The sequence below is a fragment of the Cherax quadricarinatus genome, chromosome 4, assembly GCF_038502225.1.
Source record: "Cherax quadricarinatus isolate ZL_2023a chromosome 4, ASM3850222v1, whole genome shotgun sequence".
Classification (NCBI taxonomy): domain Eukaryota; kingdom Metazoa; phylum Arthropoda; class Malacostraca; order Decapoda; family Parastacidae; genus Cherax; species Cherax quadricarinatus.
The window spans coordinates 20,090,173-20,099,172 of NC_091295.1; positions in this window are offsets into that span (position 1 = coordinate 20,090,173).

A 9,000-nucleotide genomic window follows, 5' to 3' on the forward strand; every position below is an offset into this window, starting at 1 on the left:
ATTCCGTAGGTGAGATAGGGGTAAATGAGTAAGTGATATAGGGCCAGGAGGGCTGACTGTGGAACATAGTACTGTATCTTCTATAGTATGCCTACGGTCTTGGAAATTTTCTTGGAAATTTGTTGTACATGTGTTAGAAATTTGAGCCTATTATCGAGGTGGATTCCTAAGAATTTTCCCTCTGTTAGCTTTGTGATAGGTGATCCATTTATCATTATGTTAAGAGGGACATCTGTAGCTCTGTTTCCAAACTGAATGAAGTAGGTTTTGTCAATGTTGAGAGTAAGTTTGTTGGTCATCATCCAGGTAGATATTTTCTGTAATTCGGTATTTACAGTATTGGCTAGCATGACTGGGCTTGGGTGAGAGAAGACGTATGTAGTGTCATCTGCAAATAGTGTGAGTTTGAGTAGTTGCAATGCATTTGGTAGGTCGTTTACGTAAATGAGAAAGAGAAGAGGGCCAAGGCCACTTCCCTGTGTGACACCAACTGTAATTGGCTATGTGGAAGAGTTTGCTCCATTTGTGTACACATATTGGCTTCTGTTGCTGAAGTATGACTTAAGGTAGTTGAGGGAGTGCCCTCTTATAGTGCGACAATTTTATGTAGAGCAAATCATGGTCAACTGTATCAAAAGCTTTATGTAAATCAATGAAGATCCCCAGTGGGACTTCTTTTTTCTTGAGTGCAGTGTATATTTGTGTAAGCATGGTATAATAGCATCATTTATATTTTTATTAGGCCTGAACCCAAACTGACAGGGGTTGAGTATGTTGTGGGAGATGAGATAGGAATAGATTCGCTTAGGAATTAATTTTTCAAAGATATTTGAGAGAGGGTGTAAGCTGGATATTGGTCTATAGTTATTCAAGTCTGTTTGGTCTCCTCCTTTATGTATCGGGGTGACCCTCGCTATTTTGAGAACTGTAGGGAAGGTAGAGGATTCAATGGATTTGTTAAAGAGTGTTGCAATGATTGGTGACAGCACTTGTGGTGCTTTTTTGTATATAAAGGGTGGTAAGGTATTTAAATCTCCTGTCTTGTTTTTTAGTGTGTTGAAAATAAGGGAGACTTCTGTTGGGTTAGTCAGAGCTAGGAACAGTGTGTTCGGGTAGTTCCCAGTGAGGCAGTCACTGGGTTGGGTATTTGAGCTTGAGATTTTATCGGCAAGGTTTTTTCCTGTGGTAGAGAAGAAAACATTGAGTCTGTTTGCTGTTTCAGTTGGTGGGAGTTGGGGTTCATCTGGTTTTGTTAGTTCAATTGCACTATTTCCTGATATCTTTTTTTGTTCCTAGAATTTCTAATAGGGTTTTCCAGGTCTTTTTTATATCACCTTTTAAGTTGGATAATTTGTTCTCATAATACAATTTTTTAGCCCTTCTTATCAGGCTGATTAGGATTGACGAGTAACGTTTTGTTTGGTCTCTGGTTATGTGACCCATTCTGTACTGTTTTTCGTATAGGTGCTTTGTATTTATGGATTTGAGGATGCTGGGTGTTAGCCAGGGACTGTTCAGTCTCTTAACTGTCATCTGTTTAGTTTTTTTAGGGCAGTGCTTATTATAGAGGTATTGGGTCTTTTTAGAAAATTATTAATACATTTGTCAATATCTGTATAGATTTTTGGCTCAGTATGCCAGTCGATGTTTGTCATTGCAGTTGTGAAGTTATTAATGGCAGTCTCATTATGAAGTCTGAAAGTGATTTTAGTAGTGTCTTGTAATAATTTACCTAGATTAGTTATGAGAAAGGTAGGGTAGTGGTCTGTGGTATTATCAGTGATTATGCCTGATTTTGAAGAGGATATGGTGTTGGTCCTGATGTGGTCTAGTAGGGAAACACTAGTCTCTGTAATTCTTGTAGGTTTTGTTACTGTTGGTAGTAACAAGCAGTTACTCATAGTGTTTGTGAATTCAGTAACGTGTGGGTCCTGGTCTTGCAGGAGATTTATACTGAGGTCACATGAGAGTAGTAGGTGATCTTTATTCATGTGTGCATCAGTTATCATAATTCCTAGGTTTTCACTAAAATGGCTTATGTTTGACTGTGGTACTCTGTAGATGTTTATCAATGTGAGAGGTTTTTGAAGGTACAGTAGGGCCCCACTTATACGGTGGGTTAGGTTCCAGGCTGTTGCCAGAAAGCAGACATCGCCGGAAGGCAGAATGCCATTTTTTCCATTTATAAATGCATATAAATGCCAGACAAGAAGTTAACACTAAATTACATTAAGTTAGTAATAGAACTAGGCATTAAAAACACACAAAGTAAAATACATTCACAGTACATTCATTACTTATCTTAAAGTATTTGTAATCTTAATGTAGGGAGAGAGGTGAGTAGTACTTATTTGTAGGAAGTCAGGTGTAGTTAACCCTGGTTTCTTGTCTCATATTTAATAAACAATATTTAAAACATCCCAGGGAGTTAAAATACACTCACTATTTACCTTAAAATATGTGTAGTCTTAATATAGGAAGAGAGGTGAGCAGTATTTATTTGTAGGAAGTCAGTGTAGGTAGCCCCTAGGTGTAGCCCGCCTGGGCTACACCTACCGGCTACCTACACTGTGGCCCAGAGCCATATTATTAACATCAACATACCTTGTTCACTGAATTTAATCATAAACTAAGGGAGAAGTAATGAATAATTCATGCCGAAAATTGTAAACAAAAGCGGAGTGGGGGAGTGGCTGGGCCAAACGCAGATTCATACATGTTTTCTCTGGTGGCTGAGCAAAGAAAACCTAATGTTGTCCCTCCACCCGGCTACCACACAGGTCCACAAGTATTATTATCAGAGCACATATAAATATGCAATAAATGCCAGACAACAAGTTTACATTAACTTATATTAAGTTAGCAATAGAAATAGGCATTAAAACACAATAAAAGGTAAGATACACACAGAGTACACCTATTACTTATATTAAAATATTGATATTAACCCTTTCAGGGTCCCCAGGCCCTCTCAGAGACTTGTTCTCAGGGTCGCCAAAATTAAAAAAAAAAAAAAAAAAAAAAATCTGATGAAAAGATTGAGTTTTTTTTTCCTAAACATTATAGGCTAAACAAAAAAAATTACCATCAATACTTACCGAAATATGCAGGCATGAAGTTGACAGAAAATGACCTGCATACAGTAACATCGCCGACTGCCGTCACCCGGTATTGCTGCCTGCCAGTGTTTGTCATTTTGTTAGGGTGAACTGATGACAACAGTGTGACATCTCGTTTGTCATGCCACTGAAATGCCATAATGTCATTAGCAGCAAACGCCTGCACCTTACCTCTACGAGTGCCAGCGTCAAACCTGGGCATATGTTTATGATTTGCACGCACTGTGCCACACACATCTGTCATGTTCACTCGCAAAAAATCACTGAGTGAGGGGTTTGTGTACCAGTTATCAGTACAGTGGACCCCCGGTTAACGAACTTTTTTCATTCCAGTAGTATGTTCAGGTGCCAGTACTGACCGAATTTTTTCCCATAAGGAATATTGTGAAGTAGATTAGTCCATTTCAGACCCCCAAACATACACGTACAAACGCACTTACATAAATACACTTACATAATTGGTCGCATTTGGAGGTGATCGTTAAGCGGGGGTCCACTGTATATAATATATGCCCCTTACTAAGGTATGGTTCTATCATTGTTCTAACCACATCACCAGAGTTGCCCAATAACTTCCTGGTATTTTGCAATGTATAACTTCCAGTGTACACAATAATATCGAATACCAGACCACTGTAACAATCACAAAGCACAAATAACTTTATACCAAAGCGTTTCCTCTTGCTTGGTATGTCCTGCTTGAAAGAGAATCTTCCTTTGAACAGAATCAAAGACTCGTCAATTACAAGCTTTCTGAAGGGATAAAAATACATACTGAATTTCTCTTTCGGATACACAAACACATTCCTAATCTTATATAACCTGTCGTTTCTGTCAGGCTTGGTTTTGTCTGAGAAGTGAAGCATACGTAATAGTAGCACAAATCGATTCACTCCCATTATATCACTGAAACCTGGGGTTGCAATCAGGCGGTCTGTTGACCAGTATGATTTCACACTGTGCTTATACACATGTGGCATAAGCATTATTGTGGCAAAGAAAAAATACATCTCAGCCACAGTTGTCTCCTTCCACTTGTGTAGCCGTGAGCTTGGTGAAAGTATTGTGTTTGCCATGGTGTACTCGTAGTATCTGTTGCTTTCCCTGACAATAATTTCCATCAAAGGTTCGTCAAAGAATAACTCGAAACATTCCAGTTCATTGGTATTGTTCCCCAGTGTACAACATGGCTGTATTCCACTTTGACTTTCATCAAACTGATGGGGATTTGGAACAAAATTGACAGCTTCCTGCCAATCCCAGGTGCGGTCTGCTGGTGGGTACTGGACATCGACATGTTGTTGTGGTTGTGGAGGCTGGTGTGGTGGGTGGGTGGGGGATGGTGGCCTTTGTTGTAGATCAGCTGAGGCAGTGGCATGGGTGGCAGCATGGCCCACTGCTGGTGCCTCACGGCCGGCACCACCACTACCACCACCATGCACATTTTCCATCCCAATTGCAACAGTTATTTGTAGGTTTTCTGAAGTTTGGTATGGCAATGGGAAATCCTCTTTCACCTGTTCTTAGTAACCTATACATGGAATTTTTTGAAACAAGGTTGCTTAACACAATCCTCCCTAATAGAGCTAAATGGTTCAGATATGTTGATGATATTTTGTGTCTTATGCCCAAAAATGTAGATATACACCATTTTCTTGGAAAATTAAATAGCTTAGCCCATTCTATAAACTTTACTGTTGAGTTTGAAGAAAATAACTCATTGCCTTTTCTAGATGTTTTAATTATTAAGGGTAATAATGAATTCAAATTTAAAATTTACAGAAAACCTACAAATAACTGTTCCTATGTCCACTATTATTCCTTGCATCAAGATAGAGTCAAACTGTCTGTTTTCTCATCAATGTTTTTGAGAGCTTTACGAATTTGTAGTCCTGAGTTCATAGATGAGGAAATATCCAAAATTTATGAAATAGGTAATGATTTAAAATACCCAAGAAATGTAATTGATAAATCTTTTAAAGTTGCTAGAAACACTTTTTATAATCCAAAAAGGGGCAACCAGCCTTATTCAACTAAAAATATGTTGGTTCTCCCTTACCATGAAAACTTGGTTGATATGCCTTCTCTTCTTAAGACTTTTAATATTAAAGTTGTATTCAAAAATCTTGATACAGTAAAAAAACTTTTGATAAAGAATTCCCCCCAAAATGCTGATGGATGTGTCTATAAGATTCCTTGTAAAATTTGCGATAAAGTTTATTACGGTCAAACTGGTAAAAATCTCGAACTAAGATTAAAACAACATAAATATAGCATTAGAACTGGACAAGATTCCAATGCTCTATTTATTCATGTAAGAGATTTTAACCATCCAATTGATTTTCAAAAAGTTGAGAAAGTAGTATCAAGCAAGTCCATGGTCGACAGGAATATAATTGAATCTTGTTTCATAAAAAGCAGTTTTGACAATAATATGAATATTTCCTTTGGTTTATATAAATTAGATCCATTTATAATTAATAGAATTTGGGAAGAATTTAATAATACACTGGACAAATAATTTTTAAATTTTCTTGGGTAGAATAGCTTGGGGGTGAGTTGTGCAAAGGACCTTTCCAAGTTGGCTCGCCGCGCGTCACGTGTTTAACCATTGTGGGATCTGATAGTGAGGTGCTGGCCGGACCCCTTATATAGCTTCCTTGGATGCTTCACTTTCATAGTTCCTTGATAATGTGAGTAGTCATGAAAGCGCTTGGAATTTCTCTATTCTTTCAGAGTGGTTGTTTTGCGTATTAATATGTGTCTACTTTTAGTTCATTCACATACGTTTGTAAGTTTGTAAAACATTTACCTCAATTTTTTTTATTATAATAATAATTACCTCAAAATGCAAATACTCTTACATTGTGAACAAGTTGTACAAGTTAGTACAGAATAAACAAACAGCAACACACCATTTTTAGAGTGAATAAAGATATTATTATTATTATTATTATTATTATTATTATTGTGTAAGAATGGTATATAATACCGAAAAGATGAAATTAAGACACATGTGCAACATCTGGGTATCTTTATTGTAGACGTTTCGCCATCCAGTGGCTTTATCAATACACAATCTTTATCATTACACAACTTGTCAGACACTGCAACATCATGGAATCTTGATTCTGAGGACATGTACATAACCTTCACGGCTACGACAACTACTACTACAACTAACCCATCTCTTTGGGAAGGACCTACTTCCACTGGGGTATCCCGCCTACCAGTGACTATGCCCTCGTCTGCTACACCTGACGTTACTATATAAGCGCCAGGCTCCTTTCTTCTGCTTCAGAATCTCCACGACTATGGTGCTCTTCGCACCTACTCCTAGGTTGAGGGACTGATTACCTCATCTTCTGTACATAGTTCTACTGTCTTCAAGTTATGTCCTAGAATTTGTATTGATAAAGCCACTGGATGGCGAAACGTCTACAATAAAGATACCCAGATGTTGCACATGTGTCTTAATTTCATTATTATTATTATAATAAAAAGCACTAAACCCACAAGGGTTGTGAATTGCTATATATAGAGTGAAGGCATACGAAAAGAATATTTTTCTACAGTTATCCCCCAGTTTGACTAGAGAAAACGTAATTCTTCCGACACTACCTATACAGCTGCTTTGTAAATAAATCTCATATTTACGTCAATTTTTATTCTGTGAGTGTATGTATCATGTTTATATGCTATGTAATGGGTTTCATATATAATTTTGAGGAAAATATCATAGATGGATTAATGAAAATGCCTATATTAATGTAAAATATGACATTTAATGTGCCCAAGAGTGATTATTATTACATAGTATTGGCGTCATGATAAGAGAGAGACTTAGCGATTTTAATGTGTACCTGCACACCAGCACAGTGTGTAAGTATATTTAGGTACAGGCACACATAAGCATAATTATCAGAGTACATATGAAGTACGCAGTAACTTTAAAACACTTGAAATTTTGGAAAGTTTCCTGACATAATAGATGTGGTCACGGAGAATGTAAACAAACCGGATGGGGTGCGCCGTATTTGAAAGACCGCTTGCCGTATAGCAAATTTTGGTCATAATTTGTCATCGCCATATTAGCAGAACGCCATAAGGCAAAACGCCGTAAAGCGGGGCCCTACTGAAGCCCCTCACCAGCATCAAGGTTCCTTGATACTGGTGAGGGGCGCTTGATCTTGGGAATTGGATATGTGCTCTAGTTCACTAAATTAATAATAATAATAATAATAATAATAATAATAATAATAATAAAAATGGAAATCATCCTCTTTTTCTTCTCAGCACTGTCCTTTACACTTACTTTCTTAGGACCCATGGTTAGAAAAGCAAAATTTGGCCAAATGACACTCAAAAATGTAAGCAAAGCAGGAGAGAACTGTCCCACAGCGAGGTAAACGGTGCACTGAGTTGGCTTTGTTCTGAAGATCTCGTTGTTATAATAATGTATTATTATTCATTTAGGGAACTGAAGCTCTATAGTTTTTGTAATAATTATTATTATAATTATATTATTGATAATTTAGGGAACTGAAGCCCCTCACTAGCGTCAAGGTTCCTTGACACTGGTGGGGGGCTTTTGATATAGGGAATTGGATATGTGCTCTAGTTCTCTAAATTAATAATAATAATAATAATAATATTAATAATAAAATAATAATTATTATAATAACAATAGAGCTTCAGTTCCCTGAATTATTATCAATAATATTAGTAATTATAATAATAATTATTACAATTACATATGTATAATGTACATAATACGTACGTAATAATAATAATGAATGCTGTTGCTAGTTGGCACAGCTGATTTCAGAACATCCGGTAAGCAGTACATGTTTACGTCACTGTGGGAGCAGTTCTCTCATGCTTTGCTTACATTTTTGATGGTCATTTGGCCAAATTTAGTTTTTCTACCCATGGGTCCTAAGAAAAAAAGTCCACAGGATAGTGCTAAGAAGAAAAAGACGAAGATTTCCATGGAATTAACCCTTTCAGGGTCCACGGCCAAAATCTGAAGGGGTGCCCCAGTGTCCAAGAAATTTTGAAAAAAAAAAAAAAAAAAAATATTAATTTTTTCTTACAGAATTAAAGATAATATTTTTGAGAAGGTAATTATTATTATAATCAAAAAGAAGCGCTAAGCCACAAGGGCTATACAGCGTGAAGGTAATAAAAAAAAAAAAATTCTAATCAGTACTTACTGAGATACAGTGGCGGGAAGTTGACCCAAAATGACCGGGTGGCAGCAACATCAGTGACTTCCGCAAAATCGCATTTTTTTTATTTTACGTTTTTTTATACTTTTTTTTTTCTAATTTTTTCTTCTTCTAGTAACATTTGTGGCCTGTGAAACCAATATAATGTATATTGTATAAGTGTACACTTATTGTATTTAACACAATAACTGCACTAATTTGTTTATCATTATATTGCTTACAAAACTTGGTTATAAGTTTATTGTAAATAAAATTATAAAAATATTAGTGCGGTTATTGTGTTGAATACAATGGTACCATATAGTACAATGGTGCCATAGGGTGCAATGGTACCATATAGTACAATTGTACCATATGGTACAATGGCACATGATACAATGGTACCGTATGATACAATGGTACCATATGATACAATGGTACCATGTGATACAATGGTACCATATGGTAGAATGGCACTATTTGGTACAATGGTACCATATGGTGCAATGGTACCTTATGGTACCATATGGTACATTGTACCATACAGTACAATGATACCATATGGTTCATTGTACTATATGGTACTGTTGTATTCAACACAATAAACACACTAATATTTTCATCATTATTTTGTTTACAATAATTGTTTACAACAAAAATATGCAAAAATG